This window comes from Rattus norvegicus, chromosome 3 (assembly GCF_021556685.1).
Source record: "Rattus norvegicus strain SHRSP/BbbUtx chromosome 3, alternate assembly SHRSP_T2T, whole genome shotgun sequence".
Taxonomy (NCBI): Eukaryota; Metazoa; Chordata; class Mammalia; order Rodentia; family Muridae; genus Rattus; species Rattus norvegicus.
In genome coordinates this window covers 57,573,577-57,594,894 of record NC_141536.1, presented here as the reverse complement: position 1 = coordinate 57,594,894, position 21,318 = coordinate 57,573,577, and the positions used below count along the sequence as shown (strand labels likewise).

The following is a 21,318-nucleotide window of genomic DNA, read 5'->3' as shown; positions in this document are numbered from 1 at the left end:
TCCTTACTGTGGGGCTCACATGGAAACCACGCTCAAGGGTTACATGGGAAATAGTTCTGACCCTGACACTCTTGTCTATGGCTGCCTTGCTGGAATCCAAAACCCAAAATCCCGTTTAAAGAATTTTTGAGCAAAGAACTGTGCTGGGGGGGCTGGGGATTTAGCTCAGTGGTAGAGCGCTTACCTAGGAAGCGCAAGGCCCTGGGTTCGGTCCCCAGCTCCGAAAAAAAAGAACCAAAAAAAAAAAAAAAAAAAAAGAACTGTGCTGGGGTGGCTAGAGAGAAACCGTCTTGGGGCTTTTTGCAAGAGTCAGGTTGAACAAATTGGAGCCGATTCCCGCTGGTCTAGGACATAGTTTTAATCCTGCATACCACTTCCTACATCCACACGTTTCTGTGAGCTTGGACCCTCTGGAGAGCTGGGGTGACTATCAGAGGAAAGAGGATGGCCAGACAGGAAGGCTATTTCTACTGGCTTCTCCCCCAATCCAAGGCGAAGAGGGACATAGCGGGACACCCTTTCTTCTTCTCACGCATCAGAGTTACTTAGTCTAGGAAGGCTGACAACACAGTGGCTCTGTTTTCTAGCCCAAGAATTAGGGCACAGTGTCTGACAGCACTACTAAACAGGCTGCATGAACTTAAGACTCTCTCAGGAAGTTCAGGGTGAGTGGCCCTGGTTGCAGCAGGACCCAGAAATGGGAGCCAGAACCTGCCTCTGTTCTGCTGGCGATAGCGTATCTCCTAGAGGAGAGCATGGAGGCATCTTGGCAACAGTACTCTCGAGGGTCCTTCCTTCGATGCCTCCTGGGTGGGCGTTAATATCAGGTACCCAACTGCAGGGGAATGTCCAAGTGCCAGGCCCTCATACTGGTCTGCCCTTTGTAGGTTGTGGAACCCCAACTCTAGACTGGAGAGCCTGGGGCAAGGACTCTCTCTCTCCCTGCTTTCCTCAGTCCCATAACGTGGGGTCTACCGCCAGTCTTATCTCTTTACTTGTGGCCTATGAACACCCAAAAGAGGCCAGGGAACCCCTGTAAGGAGATGGTCTTTTCTATAGGTGCAGGGCCATCCTGTGTGGAAAACAGCAGCTGGCCGATTGTGTCACATGCCTCTGAGCAGTAGAGGGGCAGGCATAAGAAGGTGCTGTGAGGAAGTGCAATGTCACATGCAGCCTCACAGGAAGCTGGCCAGAAGATAGCTGAGGACTGCTGCGCTCAGTCATTTTTTTTTTTTTCCTCAGCGGATTAAAGCAACACAGGTTAGTGCCTTCTTCTGTCTGAAAACCCTCCATGGTGGCTCTAAAATACCCACCTGTTTGATTCCCATCCCTTGAGCTGACTTTATGTGTGTTTCTAATGGTAAGAACTGTCCTGGCTTTGAGTGTAAGAGTCTGTGCAAAGCTGGTAACCACACGTTGTTAGAGGAACAAACATTGAGCCACTGCGGTGGAAATGAAATTCTCAGAATCTCTGGCTTCCTTGTTTAGGACTTGTATGCCTTTAAAAAGAGTAAACTTCGGATGTTCGTTAAATACGTTGTTTTGGGGGAATGCAGCTAAGCCTCCTCTCATTTTTACTTACTAGCACAAATCTGAAACAGGACTGGTCCACTTGTGCTTGCAGACATGTGTAGGGCGTCTGTGGGGTGTTGGAGAAGAAATGCTGTGGCTAAAGCGTGCTTCAAGGCTGTGTGCAAAAGCTTCTTGTTTTATGGGCTTTTCATCTCATAAAGCCTGCGAGGTTTTTTTGGCTTGCATTTCATGACAGAATTAACTTTTCAGGCCCATACATTTTTTCTGCCCCTCCCCCTTCCTTCCTTTCCTTCCTTACATGAGCTGTGGGCAGAGAAGAGGGGGTAGGGCCGCTTGAGAGTAGATGGGGAAGTCCTCGGTCTAAGAGGCCACACAACCTGGACTAAGGCTAAGCAGGTTTGGAGAAGCCTCGAGGCTTGGTGGTGACTAGAGCCTCCTGTCCACACGCCGGTGTTTCACATGGTAAAGAAGATTGGGTGAGTCTAGCGCAGTGTGGGAAAGGTGGGTGAAGGGTTGTGGATGTAGTTCTCTGGAGCATCTAACCAGCCCGGAACTGATAATCTGATGGCCACCAGGGGAACATTTCCGCACGAAGAGCAAAGTCAACAGAAATTCTGACAAAGTAACCGGCTGCTTCCAGACCTATAAAGTGCAAGGAAAATGTCTCAAGTCTGAGTCAAGAGGAGGAAGGAGGTCATGCAAAGCTTTAGAACAACCGAGTTAGCCAGGGAGGTTGTTTTGCTTTTGCTGGGGCTGGGCTGGGGCTGGGGCTGGGGCTCGGGTTCAGTATGTAGAGCCCTTGTCTCTGGTGCGCAAAGCCCAGTTTGGTGCTGTTAACTGCAGCCCCTCGTAAACTGGGTGTGGTCGCGCGCATGCCTGTAATCTCAGCATTCGGGAGGTGGAGGCTGGAGGATCAGGTCTTTAAGGCCTTCAGTTACATAACGAGTTCAAAGCCAGTCTGAGCTACAAGAGACCTTGTCTAAAACCAAATGCATAAACAAACAGTGACCGCGAGAGGGGACTAGGATCAGTTTCCGGTTTCCTCTCTGTCTTGGGTCTGGCTTTAGTTTTCTAACGTGTCTGTACTGAAAAACAACGGGTGAAAGGTTGGTGGACTCGTGTGTTGTTTACATTCCAATAGTGCAAAAATAACCGGGGCAGTGATGAAGTAAAGACTCGGTGTTGGCATGTACTCAGATTGCAGCATATTTTCTTTCTTTCTTTTTTTACTATCATGTTGGGCAAGTGGAGAGGAAGCTGATGTTGAGGGAGGTTCTTTAAGCTGAGATCTGAGCCTCACTGTTTTCCAAAAACCATTCCCCAGTGCTGACATGGGCAGCGCATGATTCCAGTGGGTGGAGCAGAGCAGGTCGGCTTCCCCGCTGTTGGAGCCTCTAGAACAAATGCCTGATGGAGACCTTGAAGTGGGGATCTGCAGTAGGATGGCCTCCTTCCTGTTACATGGTGCTACCCTAGAGCAGGGGAGAGAGGCTTGCGGCTGGCCGATGGCTGGGCCGCCCTCGAAGGAGCGCTTTTTTTTTTTTTTTTTTTTTTTTTTTTTGGTTCTCTTTTGCTTTGTAAAGTTTGTCAGAGAACTTTGCTGTTCAGGGAGTTTTGTATTATGCTAATCCGCTGTTCATAGTAGAAAGGACCTTTTTATTTTGTTAAAATGCGTTCCAGATGGACCTGATGCCTTTTTTTTTTTTTTTGCATATGTATTGATCCAAAAGCTGTTTCTGTTTCTTCTGCTCTATGTAGGCATTTCTTGGCCTCTTTTACCAGCTTTCTGCCTCCACTGTGTTAGAGATGACAGAAAATTTTTATGAAGGGATCTCCTTATACGTCATCCTAACCTCCAGGTTGGAAGGATCCTGGGTGGCAGATGGTAGGTCATGTTGGGTAGAAAGCCCCAGAAATGTTTAGGCATTCTGGCCAAGTTCAACAGAGTTCAGCTTGAATGTGAAGAGAGATGCGTTGCCATCTTAAAGCTGGAGAGAAAAGCGGCAAGCTTTATGAGAGACAGTGTGGACTTCTGACGGATTCTCTAAAGAAAAACTAGGTGTGGGTTTCCTCCAGACCTGACCCACACAGCATCTTTTTTTCCAGAACCCCATGTGAGGTGAGGGTAGCACTGTGAATCAGTACCCACGGCGGTCTGAGTGGATACTCCGTTACCTACTGTGATTTTTCAGGCTAATGAAAAGTTATGGCTTTCAGCCAAGCTAATTAGACACCTACCAAAATATTGTTTTGATGCTGTCTGTGGTGACCTGGGCTCCTCTGCACTTGTGTTCATCTTGCATATGGATTCCACATTAACATTAGTTTGTGGTTTAATAAGACTTTTCATCACTGTGACAAATGTCAGATATGAGCTATGCAATGGAGCAATGATTGGTATTGGCTCACAGTTTCGAAGGTTTCAGCCTATGATTAGCTGGCTGTGACAGGACCACTGTGGAGTAAGAGAATGGCAGAGGGAAATTCACCTGTCGGTAGCCAGGAAGCAAAGAAAGAGGCAGGAAGGGATCGGGGATAAAGTATTATCTTTCTAGCTCAAAATCTTAGTGGCCTGCTATGTATAAGTAGGTCCCACCCATACTGTCCACCACCTTCCAATAATGGATCCGTTTATGAGTCCATCATGGAATCAATCCACGGATGAAGCCAGAGCCCTCAGGACCCAGTCCCATCTCAACAGTCCTAGCTCTGAACACTGCTAGGCTTCCAAAGCATGAGCCATAGGGAGACCTCCTCAGATCAAAGCTCTAACAGTTGCAAATCATAGTGTGGCATAAAAGGAAGCTGTAGAGTTCTAGTAAGGTGGTGTGTGTGTGTGTGTGTTATGTGTGGGAGAATCCTTTAGGGATTTTATTTTCTCAGCTAAAACTTGTTACGTGGTGATGCATGTCTTTAATGCCAGCACTTGAGAGGCAGAGGCAGGTGAATTTATGAGTTTGAGGGCAGCCTGGGCTACATGGTGAGACTCTGAAGCATGATTAGAGGGTATGTTGGGGGCTACAGTTATTTGAACCATGTTTAGACTAAGATGTTACCCGTGTATGTATGGACTCACTTGGAGAGGTTGCCAGCGGACACGCTGTTCTCCATGTGGCGGTACTTTGAGTCTCTTCTTTGATCCCTGGGCCACCAGTGGAAGACCTGGTCTTCCTTAGAGGCATTAGAAATCTGTAGGCCGTTTCTGACTTCAGAGGACTGGATATAGGTCCAGAGGAGGGGCTCCCCAGCTCGCTGTACCTCACCAATTTGCTATGCAGAAAGTTGTCCAGAGAGAGCTATTAAAGGAAAAGAATTGATGCTCCGGCTCAGCTTCTCCCCGCTCTGGGCCTTCTCGGGGAAAACGATACAATCTCCACAACTCATTGACATGAGCTTAAACCGTCCCCAGGATTTCTCCCAGAACCTCTCCCTCAGAGCACCGCGCCTTCCCACCTTCTCTTCGTCCCTTCCTCTCCATTTCTTCTCCCAAATGTCTCCCCCACCACTCCATGCCTATCACCTCCTAAAGGCTCCAGCCAGAATTTTTTTGTGCAGATGATGCGTTTCCTCATGCAGCCGTTCATCCCAGAGCGTTAAGCAAGGCTCCCTGTAAAGAGACCCAAGTGAGGGAGCTGAGCAGAAGCATCAGAATTAAAATGCTGGAGAGGGCGTGCCCAGGGGAAATCATTTGGAAAGAGTGATTAGTATGAGACAGATCCCGATGAATCAGGAAGTTTACTATTATTTTTTCTTTTACGGATTTATAAGGGAATGGTGGTAAGAGAAGACTTGAAAAAGCCAGAGGTAATTGGCCCTAAAAGACACAAATGTCAGGTTACTGGAGAACTGTTTTTCCCCTCCTCAGTGCCAGGAACATCTGGCTTTGGGAAGAGTTTAGGGAAGCGACTTGCAGATGTTCTTGTCATCATTACAATTTAAGGAGGCAAGTAGAAAATAGATTTTTTTTTTTTAAGAAAAAGAGACATTAGGGCTCCCCCATTTTAAAATTGGAAAACAGACCCAGAAACGTCAAGTGACCCAACAGAGGTTAGAACAGCTCATGAGTAGCACTCAGGCCTAGGACTGATCCCAGCGCTGGAGTCTGAATACAGGCGCCTCTGTGGTACCTGATGCGGGGTAGACCAAGAGGTTGAGGGTTGACAAAGTAGCCTCTGCTTGCTGCTACTTTCTTCTGCATCCTCCTGGCCACAACAATGCAACTGTAATCTTGTGGGCAGAAACCTAATGCATCTTACCCAGACGCAGCATGCATGTAATGACCTCGTCCTCAAGAAGTAAGGAAGAGGAATAGTTTAGAATGGGCTATGACGGGAAAGTAGACTGACTCTTGCAGGCGCAGATGTGAGTGGAAAACTCTGGCTGACATCTGTCGTAAAGTATGGATGAGTTTCAGGGTTTGCTGGCCTGGGTAAAGCAATCCTCAGGAGGACCAGTCATCCTTAGCACTGATTCCATGGCTGCTGCCCACCTTCAGAGACCTGCAACAGACTCCATTGTCCCAGGAGAGGATTGCCTGGACAGTAGGAGTAGTCAGTAGGAAGAACAGCACCGTCTGTACATTCCCACACACCCAGCAGCTCCTGGTGAATTTTAATGAGGGTCAGCTAGAGGACCTCTTCCATAAGGGCTGAATTTGAAGTTGTTAGCCTGCCTCCCATTTGGACTCAGGCTTCTCCCTCCACACACTCACGACACAGATCACATCTCCGACGCTAGCAGGCATGAGGGAATTTACACTCATGAGCAAGCAGGCACCGTCCAATATCCTCTCATCCAGCTTAGTTCTGCTATGGCCCACCCCGAGGTAGTGTTCAACAGGCGGAGGGCTCAGTTCCCAAGAGTGCTCTCCACTCCCCACCTCCCCACCTCCCCACCTCCCCCCCTCCCCTCCTCACTTTAGATGTGAGTTGCAGGCTGCACTGCCTGTGACTCTAACTCATGGGCTGCAGATTGGCGTTTTCAAAACAGCATCACTGTGTGTGTAGCTCAGACTGGTCTCAGATTCACCACCTTCCTGCCTCAGCTTTCCTTGTATGGGGATTGCAGGCACGCAGCACCATACCCAGCTTTTATAATGTACACTTTAGGAAGGTTAGAGAGTCGTGGTTACTGAGTAAACGGGAAGGGGAAAGACAGGACAGTGGTGGGTACAGTGTGGATTTAAATGGGTGACAGGAGTGGTGTCTGTGAGAAGACGGTACAAACAGAAGGAGAAAGAGAAGATGCCACACAGGTAGGTGGGAGAAAGCATGTGACAGGGGAGGCAGGAGCATGCCTGGCATGCCCAAGGAATAACCAGGAACCATTGCAACTCAGGCCAAGTAGAGGAGAAAGAAGATGTTGGAAGCAGAGTGCTGGAGGTCCAGTAGGCCACTGGGGACTCCGTCTCTCATTCAAAGTGAAAACTAACTTTAGAGGACTCTGGGTGATGGGAGGAAGCGTTTTGGCCTTACTGTACCGTAGACTGGGAGTGAAGGAGAGGGAGAAAGAAATAGTTGAGAATCCTGTGTGCTTTACCAGTGAGGGGGTGGGAGGTGTCACAGGCCAGGCTGGCAGACCTGAGGAGGTGAAAAGCCTGGACAACTGAAGGTAGAAATAGAAGAGCAGCTGGAGAAATGTCTCCGTTAAGAGCGCCAGAGTTTTGCTCCCGGCACCAATGTCCCCTACCGGCCTCTCAGGCACAGCACTCACAGACACATACCCACACTTACGTATAATTAAAAATAAAATCTAAAAGAAACAAAATTAGGTAAGAGTAACTATTGGGTTGAATAACATTTGGAGGAGAAAGGCGTCAAGGAAGATTCCCAGAATGTTGGCCAAAGCCATCAAAATGCCATCAAAAAGAAATGGAGGTAGTGGCCAGGGGGTTATACAGCAGGGGGACATCAAGAGTTCAGGGTTTATGGAGTTTGAGATGCCTGTTTGAGGTCCATGTGGAGAGTGGAGTGTATATGTGTACACCTAAAAGTGTGTTCTAAAAGTTGCCGACTGCTTTTTCTCGGTGGTCTCAGTGGTACAGTGTAACTCCAGATTTACCCTGTGACCCGCGAAGCACTTGTAGAGGTCGGCAGGGCTGGTGTAGCCCCTTATGCAGCTTCTGCTTTCTGTGTGTCAGCTCAGAGAGACGGTGCTCGTGGGGGTAAGTGGGAAGAAGGCCTTCTTCTCATCTCAAGACTCGCCTTTAATTCCTTTATCGTCAACCGACTCCATAATATTTGTTTTAACAAACCTGGCAACAGCAGTGGCTGATCAAGCCCGCCCTTCCTTGGCTTACGTCGAAATGACAACCTTTATTTACATTTATGTAACTGTTGTATTAAAGTAATTGGGGTCGCGTTTATCCCAGACATTGTGCAGTTTTAGGGAAGTAATCTTGTTATTTTCCTATGGAAAAGGAGGTATATTACATCATCCAGGGAGATCTGAGTTCTCCTAGGTAAATTCTGAGTCCAGGCAGAACCGTTAATTACTTTTAGATATTTTAAGTCACTTTTTTGTCTTCGCTTTTAACTAGCTTGTGTGAAGCCCGGTGTGAGTGTACATACTTAGTAATCCTAGGATTCGGGAGGCAGTGCCAGCAGGATCGTGAGTTCAAAGCCAGCTTTATCTACATGGCCAAAACGTATCTCAACAAACAAACAAACAAACAAAAGGCAGCTTAGATGAACTAAAACCCAAGTAATATGAGTACTTCGCTAACACACTGCAAAGATACTGGAATTTCTTCACTGACGAAGTTCTAAATTCTCACGGCTGCTCTCAAATACCATTTGTCACGTCTGCCTGTAAATTATCTCCATTGGATCCTCAACCTGCATCGGAGGGAGGTGCCGTGTGAGTCTTGCTTACTGACGTGAGGATTCCTCAGTGGGGAAGGGACTTGATTGAATTCCACAGGTCTGTGTGTGTTCAGAGCTCTCCCCTTCCACTTCCCAGAAGCATGAAGTAAAACTGGAGCCTGTTAGCAGTTCACAAAGCATTTAGAAATCTTACGTGTGCACCCAGCTGCACTGCAGGACGATCTTCGCGATGAGCCTGAAATAATGCGGAGTCCACACGTTTCAGGTAGTTGCTCTTACGTGGGAAGACCCATGAATAACATACAGTGATGGACACCTCGGGCGCAATGTCTCCTGCGGTCTAAAAACATGCTGATCACATAGACCCACAGAACACCTGGCCTCTCCCTCACAAAAGCCTTTAGCCAGTGGCAGTGTCCCAGTCTGTCAGATATAACTGGATGTGGGGATACTGTCAGGCAAATGCCCCAGAGAGATGTGAGTGAAAGGTTCTGCAGGCCTTAGAAGTAATCCAGGACCCAGAGGCTCTGGCCACAGCCCAGGACACTGGGAAGAAAGATGGATTCTATCCCCTCCACGCAGGCCAGAGCGCTGTAGAGATGAAGGTCAGCTCCGATAGCAGTGGTCTCCCAAGGGGCCGTTAGGAGAAGCAATGCTTTCCATAGTTGGTGTTTGGTCTTATTTGCCTTGATGCAGAAATGCTGGTGTTTAAACAATCGGGATGCTTCAAAACCAGTTAGTGAATTGTTCGCAGCGTCTGTCGCCTCCACGAACAAGAGTCCCTAAGACTTCTGTCATTCCACAGCTGAAAAGCCAGTGCCAGGCACTGCTCTGGGACCAAGTTCCAGCACCAGACACAGTCCAGTTATGAAACTGTTGCGTGTGGCCTCTGCCTTACCCCAGAAAAGGAGAACAAATTTGCTCACAAAGCACTTCTGTGAGCAAGTGACGAGAAATTTCCACCAAAGCCCAGGATGGCAGAATCGAAACTTGCAACCATACGTCTAGTTGACTGGCTCCGCTGCACAGCCTCTTCCATAGCAGCCCAGGCTATCCCACACTTGCTGGCAGAGTGGGTACAGCTGTCGTGACTATGAAAGTAACAGGGATAAAGCGCCAGCCTCCTCCTCTCCAGGGATAACTTAGATTTTCAGTGGCCCAAGTTTTTAAAAGATTAGAATTCTGCAGGAAAACATGTGTCTCCTCCTGTTCTTGTTTCTACTTTGCATTAGAAAGGTGGTTGTTACTTCAGACAGGGGCTTGTTTGCTCATACAGATTGCTGAGGACCTCCTGCCCAGAGTAGGTAAAAGGTTCGGACAAACTGAACTCCAGGAGTTACTATCACCAGGGCCAAACACTTGCCTTTTGCAGCTACAAGGGAAGTCTTGAGATATATATCAGAGTTGGATATACTTCTGAGTGGATCACAAACCCATGGATTTTTTTTTTTTTAAATTCTTGGGCTGGAGAGATGGCTCAGTAGTTAAGAGCACTGACTGCTCTTCCAGAGGTCCTGAGTTCAATTCCCAGCAACCACATGGTGGCTCACAACCATCTGTAATGGGATCCGATGCCCTCTTCTGGTGTGTCCGAAGACAGCTAACTACAATATACTTATATAGAATAGATGTTTTTTTTTTTTTTTTAAAATATCTCTCACAAACATAGTAAACCCAGATGGTGGATCTCAGAGATGTGTGAAGAATCTTTGTGTCCATCCCCAAAGCACCCAGATGGCTTTTAGATGGTGTAAGATACACTGTTTACTTCCTACGCAGGGCCTTCCAACCTGAAATCTATAAACAGATAGAGAAATAGTGCTTCTGGGGCTGAAGAGATGCTCAGTGGCTAAGGACACTTAACCAGTCCCATGGAGGAGCTGGGTTTGAGTCCTGGTACCCGCATGGCTCATACTTGTCTATAACAGTAGTTTCAGGGGCATGCACGCGGTACACAAACATACATACAGGCACAACACTCATACACATAAAATAAAAATGCAAACAACTAAAAAGAAAGTCGAACTTCTCTGTCTTTACCAGCTCCTAGGAGTTTTGCATTTCCTTGGATCGTGAATGTATCCAGCAAAGTGGTAGGACCAGGGGCCCTTGTGACGTCATCTCCTGCAGAAACACATAGATGTTTTATGTCACCAGAGAGCAGGCAGCTTGCAAGGCAGTGTCCGGCGATCCAAATCCCTTGCAATCCAAGTTGTGAGATAAAACCTCTCCTTCAGACCCGCAGTCTCTGATATAACAAGCACTCGTTGGTCAGCTGCCCTGTCCCTTCACTTTGGCGAAGGAAGTATAGCGGAGGAAGGGATGCCCTTCTCAGATGGGTTACAGAGACTTCCGCCTCCATCTTCACTGCCTTGTTCTCTGAAGAAAGCCAACCACAGTGTCATGAACAACTTTCCTATAGAGAGCCAAGGGAGGCATTTTGCCAACCCCTGGGGGGAGGTTGGTGGAGGGGCGTGGGCTGGGGTGGGCAGAGACTGAAGGCATAAGGAAATCTGGAAGCAGGTTCTCCCTCAAGTGAGTGTACAGCCCTGGCTGAAACCTTGCTGCAGTCCTGTGGTAGTCAGAGGCATACAGCTAGGCTGTGTGAAGACCTCTGCCCTGTGTGTTCTGGGCTATAATGTAATGGTCTTGGTTTAAATGCTTATGAAGTCCTGGGGTAATTTATTATACAACTGTAGATTAATCGGTGCATATCGTAATTGCAGACATCTCTATATATTCTTTATGCCCATTTCCACTTTGGAGAATATAATAGGTTATCCACTAGATCTTGTTATTCAACGCATAAGGAAACACATTACCTAATGTATAGCTAATTTGTTTTAAGCCGTTCTGATGCCATGAGACTCCCTCACTGAAATGTCTCAGTTCTTAAAGTCTTCAGGGCTTATGGATAACTCAAATTAAAAATAGGTAAGCTAGGGCTGGAGAGATGGCTCAGTGGTTAGCAGCACTGACTGCTCTTCCAGAGATCCTGAGTTCAATTCCCAGCAATCACATGGTGGCTCACAACCCTTTGTAATGGAATCTGTTGCCCTCTTTTGGTGTGTCTGAGGACAGCGACAGTGTCCTCATATACATAAAATAAGTAAATTAATCTTTAACAAAAAAAATCACTAAGCTGACAAGAAGAAACGTTAGGAGAGCATTGGTAGGTATTACAGCTGTTTCTGTCATATGAGAGTTAGAGATAGGAGCTGAATCTCCAAACTTAGTCAGCTCTGAAAACTCTGGAAGACGAATATGAAGACGGTTGTTCCCTTGCAGGTGGGGCTTACAGCTGAGCCGTCTAACAGCTGGTGGGAGGGACATGCACCCCTCCAGACTCTCCTACTGTAGAGAGGGTGTCTGCGGAAGCTGCCTCCCCTCCCTCCCCAGCACTGTGTGTCATGACCTCCTTGTTGGTGGCTTAGAAGATGATTTTGAGAACTATGGATAAGCAATTCTTTATTTAAATAATTATTAATTAAAATATAGTGCATATGAAATTCAAGGCTAGGCGTTGTAGCCCATGCAAACATGTCATCATCCCCTGTAGCCCAGGAAGTGGGAACAGGAGGATCAAACATTTGCCTTAGCTATGCAAGGCCCTGTCTCAAACAAAACAAATCAACAACAACAGCAAAATCATGGATATAGTTTTACATTTTATTAGGATGTCACCCAAATATGTACTTAGATTTCTTTAGATTAGGTGAAAAATAAAAAGATAAAACAACAAAAATAAAAATTGGATCCCATTACAGATGGTTGTGAGCCACCCTGTGGTTACTGGGAATGAACTCAGGACCTCTGGAAGAGCAGTCAGTGCTCATAACCACTGAGCCATCTCTCCAGCCTGTACATGTAACTTCTTTTAGAGGATGGCATGGTATTGGAAGTGCATTGTGGGTGATTTCATCATTGTGCTAACAGCACAGAGTGCACTTATACCAAAGGCAACTGCGCTAAGCAGTATCCAACAGGACCACCATTATCTCCGAGGTCTTGTCCCTGACTGCAATGTCATTGTGTAATGCATGACTCTGTTATTTTGGTAGTGTAAAATTGTCACAAAATTGTGTAGTTCACTGTAAATGTCTGAAGCTGGGAAATCTGCCTTAAGAAATTATCAAGAGACTATATATGTCTGAACGCTACGAGATGATCTGTTGAGGGGCTGGTGAGATGCTTCAGTGTTTAAGAGCAAATACTGCTCTTCCAGAGGACCTGGGTTCAAGTCCCAGCCCCCTCATCCAGCAGCTCACAACCACCCCATAGGTCTAGATCCAGGATCCAACACCTTTGTCCTCTTATTATGGTACCTTATTATGTTCACATAACTACACACAGATATAGACACATGCACATTACTGAAAATCATAAAAATAAATAGTTTTTGGAAAGGGAGATAATCAGTTGAAACTGTGGATCAGAATTGATGAGGTTACATCAAGGTGTTTTACAACCTAGGAGGCCCAGTTTAGAGAGAAGGATTCCCTGTGCTTTTTCCTCCCAACCTTCCAGTAAGGCATACACACTGCCCCTTTTGTCTTCCCTTCTAGAGGAGAAGGGAAGGGTGGGTGGTGACTTGGGGATCCAATAGGCATCCTCACTGTACCCTCAGCTGCGAAATTCAATTTCATTTCATTTAATTCCAAAAATTCCAAGGCCAGAAGTCATCCCATGGATGGTGTCTAATTCTTCAAAATCCAGTGTCATGGATGTACTATATATGGCCAGGTCATGCTGAGACTGTGCTAGAATTAGAGAAAACACTTGTGTGGCGTGTGAAGGTTTGGTACAAAGAGAATGTTGGCTATCTTTCATGAGAGGGTGGGGAATGAACTAGAATGAACCCACCTGCATAAGGCCGGTGGTGAAACTTGACACTTTGTATGTTAACCTACAAACGTTCATTTCAAAGAGATTTGCTTCAGTGTTAAAATGTTATTTTAGATAGCTTAGGTTACATAAAATACATGCTTGAAGTTGAGCTTGTTTCAAGTTACCTTTTGAAATGTAGCTAGCTATGAGAAGTTGCAAGTTTTGCCTGGCATATGCACTTCATGGACAGTGCTGGTCTGCCTTCCCGCATCAGCAGAAAACAAAGCCCCCTCCTGTGGGAGGGTCGTGTGGGAGGGTTCTATGGGAGGGTCCTGTGGAAGGGTCGTGGCTGTAGCCTGATGATGCTTCTCTGTGGCTCTGTTTGCCCCTCCCTTGATCTCCAGTGGTTTTCTGCACACACGCGGGAACTCTGTGGCTCTCAAGCTCTGCGTGTGCAAAGCCCTCTGTGTGAAAGCTGACCCTGCTCCTTTTCCACGGTTCTGATTAATAACTCCCGCTTCTCTGTCGTGTTATTTCTGACTGTTAAGTATTGCTCAGGCGCATCTCATGTTTCCTACATCCTCCCCCAGTTGAGACAAGCAAAGCCTGCCTGGACCAAGACGTATTCATCTCCTGTTTTCAAAGTTTCACAGCCTTTTCCCACACTACCACTAGAGTGAACTTGAATATGGCTAGGGTAAATAGCTTACATAGTTTCCATGTTTCCTCAACAGTTCTACACAAAGGTCCAAATTCCTGAACAGCGCCTGGCCCGGGACACCTCTCCAGCTTCACCTTGCACACAGGTTTCTCCCCAGGGCTGTGTATCTGACAGCACTTCATCCAAATCCCTTCTCGGTCAGGGGTTTCTCTAAGCGCAGGCGCAGTTCCTCTAGGCGCAGGCGCAGTTCCTCCAGGAAGTCATCCCTCTTTACTGCTCGGTACCATCTATGGTACGTCCTGCATGCCTGTTAGTGCCCAGTCAAACACGGTATGGCGTGCTCATGCGCCATCCTCCCCACCTCTCTCCAGACTGAGCCCCTCACTCCTTGCCGTGGTACTCTCCTCTCCTATGGTAGTACTTACACAGGAACTTGCCATTGTAGAAAGTTAGTAAATGCAGATTAGATGAGCATACAGTGGATAAATGCTGATTGTGTTAATGGCGCAAAGAAATTAAACTTGTAAATCCAAGAGGGATCTTGCTGAGTAGAGTATAATTTAAGAGGTTAACATTTGCTTTTTTCCTATAAAAGAATTTCTGATTTCGTACATGAAGGCAAAATAGAATTTAGAGCATAACTTCTTTTACAAATACATCTGTGTAACCTTTCTTCTTATCGTGGTAACAGCGAGCTGTTACTTCCATTTGGTTGAAGGGACAACCCAAACTCAAGAAATGACTCTTGGTGCCTGAACCTAGACTCCTGCTTCAATTTTGGCACATTGTTAGGCCGCCAGACCTCTCTGAGTTTGCATACTCTAGTCATACACTACGACAGTTGACTGGCTCAATGGTGTCTAATGCAGCTTCTATTCTGAAGTGCTAGAGCATGTTAGGGCTTCTGGGGCCCCGAAGTTGTGGACTTCCAGTCATAATGGGTTTGTAAACTCTTCTTCTGGTGTTTAATATATATACATGGAGCTAAAATGTATGGGTCGCTATTCTGACCCACTGAGGAAATCAATTAGGGTAAATATTTCCCCAAAATGTAATCTTTGGTTTTAACCATGACACCATGTGTGGAACATTCATTTTATGCAGCCAGAGGGAAGGAGGGAGAGTAAGCATCCCCAGTAGGTCATTCGTACTAAGCAAGTTTAAATTGTTCAACTTCTGATCTGGCACCTCTGTATCTATCATGTATTCTATAGCAAAATACCAGCTGGGCACAAGTGTGTGTATGGGCATTATTTTCTCAGACCTGGAACTTGCTCTGTAGATCAGGTTAGCCTTAAACTCACAGCAATCCTCCTGCCTCTGCCTCCTGAGTGCTGGGGTTAAGCGTGTCTCCATAGCGAGTATATAAGCATATTAGTGTCAGCATAATTATAAAGGCAAAGTAGAAGCAAGTGAATGACAGCAGGAGAATGTAAAGAAAAAAACTCTGCTGTTATTTAAAAATCACATTTTCAAAGAGCATTAAGTAGTATGAAAGAATAAGAAAAGTTGGGCTGGAGAGATGGCTCCATGGTTAAGCACTGGCTGCCCTTGCAGGGGTCCCAGTTTGATTCCCAGAACCTACTTAACAGCTCACAACTGCCTGGAACTCTTGGGTTTCTAACTCCACCTTCTGGCTGCTGTGAGTACTGCATGCATGTGGTGCACATATAATAACATTCAGGCAAAATGAATACACATAAAATAAAAACAAATATTTTTTAAAGATTTATTTGTTTGTTTTATGTAAGTACACTGTAGCTGTCTTCAGACACACCAGAAGAGGATATCAGATCCCATTACAGATGATTGTGAGCCACCATGTGGTTGCTGGGAATTGAACTCAGGACCTCTGGAAGAGCAGTCAGTGCTCTTAACCACTGAGCCATCTCTCCAGCCCCCAACATAAATATTTTTAAAAAATAAAACCTAGCTGTCAAAAGATACTTCAGAACCACACACATGAATAATTCTAACTTTAAAATATTTGGGGCATATATAAAACTAGAGGAAAACGCTTCCCAAAGTTATCAGTGGATGAGTGGGTGTTGTGGCTAATGTCAATGATCACAGCATTTGGGAGGTAGAAGCAGGAAGGTCAGAAGTTCAAGGCCTGCCTGGGCTAGATAGCTTCATGAAACCCTGTCTCAAAAAAAGAAAAAAAAAGTTATAACCATTCACTGCTTCCTATCACCACTATAAAATCTTTACAAAATTTATTGTGTCACCATTTTCCAGAGTAGATGCATGCTATTCTCATATTTTAGGAAAGGAAAAAAGCACGAAATGCTTATCAAAGGCACCATTCTGAGTGCCATAGATGTGGAAAGATGGAGGATTTGGTGCCTGGTGTCTGGTAACACTGGATTGCAAGGGCCACAGACAACCTGGCGGTCACTGTTTGGGGGCAGTGGGGATCCAGGATTGAGAGGACAGTAGTCTAGTGAGGAAAGAGTGGCTGTGTGCCTCACCTCAAGGTGGTGACACCTTGCCAGGGCTGTAAATGGCCTGGGACCATCTTCAATAGGGTCCTCTTTCAGAACAAATCCAGCCAGCTTCAGTCAGATGCTGGGCCACCCCTTAAGCTCACACTGACCCCACATTTGAGGAAGGAAGACCCTCCAACAAAGCCTGCGCCATATCTGTTGCCATTTGGCAAGCCTTTTGGTTGTTTTTCTATTGCAGTGTCAGGGTTTGAACCTAGGGCCTCACATAAACTAGCAAGTACTCTATCACTGAGGTAAAGCCCTGGCCTTTTATGTGGATTTATACACACACACACACACACACACACACACACACACACACACACACACATATATATATATATATATATATATATATATATATATATATACACACACACACACACTGTATCTGTCCTCAGACACACACTAGAAGAGGGCATCGGATCCCATTACAGATAGTTGTGAGCCACCATGTGGTTGCTGGGAATTGAACTCACGACCTCTGGGAGAACAGTCTGGGCTCTTAACCACTGAGCCATCTCTCCAGCCTCCCTTATTACATCAAGTTTTTTTGTTTGTTTGTTTGTTTTTTTGTTTTTGTTTTTTTTTTTTTTTTGGTTCTTTTTTTTCGGAGCTGGGGACCGAACCCAGGGCCTTGCGCTTCCTAGGCAAGCGCTCTACCACTGAGCTAAATCCCCAGCCCCCATTACATCAAGTTTTAAAAGCCCCTTTTAGAAATGACTGACTCAGTGAGATCGAGATACAATGCATTATCATGCAAAGTCAAGACTTGCAGAACTAGGGTGAGGTGGTTTTATAGCCCTTGGCTGTCGCAGAACTCACTACATAGACCAGGCTGGCCTTGGACTCACAGAGATCCACCTGCCTCTGCCTTCCATCACCTCCACCACCACCATCACTACCACCACCATTACCACCATCATCACCACCACCACTACCATCACCACCACAGTTATCATCATCAACACCTCTATCATGTTGCAAAATTGGAGTTGGTGACATTTAGAAAACACCTATAACACACCTTATCACGCAGCATGAGTTCAGTCACTGTTAGTTATTGTTCTTAGTGTTGTTCTTAGTATTCATGTCATAAGAATTGTTGAGGACTCGGGTGCCTATGCCTCTACAAACACATGCTGTCCTCTCCTCTGTCTGTGGGCTCACTGCCATTTTCTCCTCTTGGCTACCCTCTGCCCGGGCTCCATGATCCCCAGTTCATTCTTCTGAGACTTGGAAGGGCTGGAGGTGTCAAGGGGTTCCTTCTTCCTTCCAGGCCATGGTTCATGGTGTGAACTCCACCCTGAGTGTGACACCACCAGGGAGCTCTTATGGATATAGAACTTCAATTCTGAATGGTCTTGGAGACTGAAACGCATTTCTAAAGGACATAAAACCATGGATGAGGAACAAGATGAACTTTATTTAGCATTTTCCCCATGAATACCAATTCATTTTCTAAGACTCATTAGTTATTGTTATAAGTCCACAGAGGAAGCTGTGTGACTCAGAATTGTGGAAATAAAAGAAAACCTCAAAGATGTTTGCTGAACGTGGCCTTTGTAGGCCTTACCCTTTCCACCTCTGAAGCACTTCTTCGCCTTGCAGCCCGCCCTTCTCTTCGGCCTGTCACAGAACAGCCAAGAAAAACACCGTGTGCACACCACACGGAGAGGTGCCAGTGGGCCTTCTCCTGCTTGTCTGCAACGGAGAGAGACCAGTGTGAGAGCTCTGTCGAGGGATGGTAGCACTGCACGTAGAACTCCCCACAGACCGCATTCCTCTGTTTTCTGGCATTGCTAAAGAACCGCACATTTCCACTTCTCTGCGCCTCCAACTCGATAAGAAACCTGTTTGTTGGGAGGTCAGACCACACTGGTCTGCATGCTGTGTCTGACCTAAGCTGCTGTACCTCTGGTGCCAATGGCTTAGTGTCTGCAGGCAGCTGAGGACAGGCAGGTGGACATGTGGGCCGGCTGGTGCTTTCAGGCTTGGAGAGGTCTTTGTTCCTCTGGGCCATCTGTCTTTTCCAGATGCCTCTGATTTGGTATTTCCCCTGGCCAGAGAATAGCATGGAAATACCGAACGCTCGCTCTAGCCCTTAAGTGTTCTTTCCAGAGCACTCTCGGAGGTTCTGCTGGGTTTGACCAGCTGAGGAGGCTGGCTGAGTGGCAAGCCACGGACGAGGACTTGGAAGAGCCCTCACAAGTCCACCTTGAGCGGGTAGCCCACCTTCAATGGCATAGCCAACTCCTGAAGAAGCAAACTGCTGTTGAACTGTTGGAATTGCTCCTTTATGTGATCTGGGCCCGAAGTGGGCTTTTTTTTTTTAGTTAAAAATCTCACTAACCTGTTGAAAGTCGATGACACAAAATATTAAACTTAGTCACCCTTTCTGTGTTCTCCTCCCATCCCCAAGGGACAAAGGGAAAAGAATGGTCCATCAGCCATGAGGTCAGTTTTCTTATATGACCAAAAAATGAAGAATTCTTTGTGTACCCTTAACCCTTTCTGGTTAAATACTTCCAAAGAACAGCATAAAACCTAGATTAAAAGCAAGATTTAAAAAGTGGCTGGCAAGGCTCATCCCAAGTACAAGTTTATTCGAAACAAGCATCAAATGCCTTTTGAAATTTTGTTGGGTGAACCCTCTTTGCTTTGAAAAAGAGCTGCTTTTACAGAAAATGCCGCTTCCCAAAATCAAATAAAATGCTGGTCTCTATTACGGATGTGTTCGCCTCAAGATTTTAAAATTATTATCATCATTACTGTTGTTGTTCTTGTGGTCAGGGTCACAGTACATAGCCCTGGCTGGCCTGGTACTGGCTCTATAAAGCAATCAGCCCCCAAACTTAACAGTTCTGCCTGCTTTGCCTCCCAGGAAGTAAAAGTACATATCGCAAGGTCTAGCTACAGATTGTTTTTAAATGAGCAAAAATGCAAATTCAGTATGGCTAATTTCAAGATGGCAGTCCAACCACGTATTTTTAGGATTTCTTGTCCTCTCTTAGTTTTGCAGGGAAAAGTACCCTGGCAAGAAGACGCCATGGACAGGTCTCAGCAGCGGGAGACTCCTGTGGGCTCAGAATGAGCTTCTCATTAGGAGCAGCCCAAGGAAGAGGTGTCAAACTTGCTTTCCCTCCTGGCTCCTGGAGAGCAAAGTTGGCAGCGAGCCCACCCGTCTCTAAAGACAGGAAACCCTCTCGGACTTGTGTGGTTCTGTTTCTGCAGCCACACCGTAGACGTATCTTTGATTGCCTCGCGACCTCAGGGTGGACGGCCTGGCCCGTTCATTCCTTTACACACAGCAAGATACTCATCTTGAGTGAGCTGAACCTTCATCTTTCTATGTGTGTGTAGCTATGGCCAAAGTAAACTGGGCTCTTGGGTTTGTTTTGAATTGGAACTATTTATTTCCTTTAAGCCATACACGGATAGTTTTGAGCTATCTTTGTATTTAAGGACTTTCCCCGCCATGGTATCAGTATACCGCTTCCTCCCAGGTCATTGCTTCGAAAGAGTTTTGTACCGGGAGAGATCCCTGCCAGCTCCGTACAGTGGTAACCGGGTGAGAGCAGGGCAGCTCTACCCTGTGTTTCACGTCCGAAGGTGACTTCATAAAAATGACTTTCGGCAGTAAAATGGCTGAGGTCTCCAGGAACAGCCTTATGTTGCTACTCAGGTGTCGGCCCTGTGGATGACATGCAAAGGTTTAAGTGGGGTCCTGTTCTTGCTTGACATCTGCCTGATCTGAGAAATCCACGCAGCGCCTTTCAATATGGCCGTTACTAAATCTTTGACGCTGCCAGATTCCCTGACCCCCGATACAGTTTAGAAATGGTAGCTCACACTTGTAATCCATCCCTGAGGCAGAGGCAGAAGGATGGCTGTGAATTCGAGGGTATCAGGGGCTGCAGGGTGAGAGCCAGTCCTCAAGGAAGAGAGAGCGGGTGGGGGTGAGGGATCTTAAGTTTGAGCAAGGCTGTCCTTAACTTTCTTTTTATTATTCTTTGAAATATTTTTGAACAGTAAAAGACCTTAATACTTCTGGCATCCCAACATAAACACTCTTTCCCATAACTTTACAAACTGCTTTTGCTTTGACGAGAGTAACACTTTATATCTTAGGAGAAAACTCTAAACTTCTTTTTTTTATGCTTTCACTAAGGAAAACAGAGCTAGAAGCTTAAAATGTGTCAGCACAATTTTTGTAATGATGGTTACAGTATCAGATTCAGGTGCTAAAATTGATTCTTTTCAAATAGCTTCTTTTATATAAGAGGCAGAGGAATGGCCCTTACTAGAAAGTTAGCTCTGAATAGGTTTTTCTTGGGCTTTTTTCTTTTTTCATGGACTCATCGTTTTTTAGTGCAAACACTTGGTTCCAGAAAAGTGATAGCAGATATCATTGCTTTTCAAAAAAATAAACTGTGTGCTTTTTTTTTTTTTTTTTTTTGTCTTGGGGCATGTTTAGATGAAGTGTTATGATGTTACGATTGTCTAAGGATGTTTTTATACAGGGTTGCAGGTAGTGGCCATGAGCGGCTGCTCATGCTGGAGCTGTTTCTCTCTCAGCATTTCTGAGAGATAGTCATCTACATTTTCAAAATAGTGGGATAGAGGAAGCAATGGGAGGAAGCTTTGCCTCAGCCTTTGTGCGTCAGCTGTTGAGGGGAAGTGCCCACAGTAGAAGAGTTTCAGAACTGAGCTTCCAGGTCTTGGGCGTGCCTGAGGGCTGAGTGCTTACCTATCCCACGGAGGACGAGTCTGATGCCCAGTACTGGAAAATGGAGGGCAGACTGTGGAAGTACGCCATGTAATCCTAACCCCTGTGAAGCTGAGGCCAGAGGATTGCCAGGAGTACAAGGGCTGTTAGTCATCTTATTAGCATGGGTCTGTAGCAAGACTTCCTCTCAATGCAGAGAGGAGAGTACTCATGGCTAATTGTAAGACCTTCCATTAAAAGATGGGAGGAAGATAATGA

At 46.1% G+C, this 21,318-nt stretch overlaps 1 protein-coding gene across 7 annotated transcripts in view; it reads left to right on the top strand.

Moving 5' to 3' along the window:
- Wipf1 (WAS/WASL interacting protein family, member 1) overlaps window positions 1–21,318 on the top strand; it is a 103,349-nt gene that overhangs the window by 42,535 nt on the left and 39,496 nt on the right. For 2 of the 7 annotated variants that reach the window (XM_087647014.1, XM_087646997.1), the window contains exon 1: window positions 1,163–1,260. The gene's annotated coding sequence lies outside the window, so the exon portion shown is untranslated. 7 annotated transcript variants of the gene reach the window in all.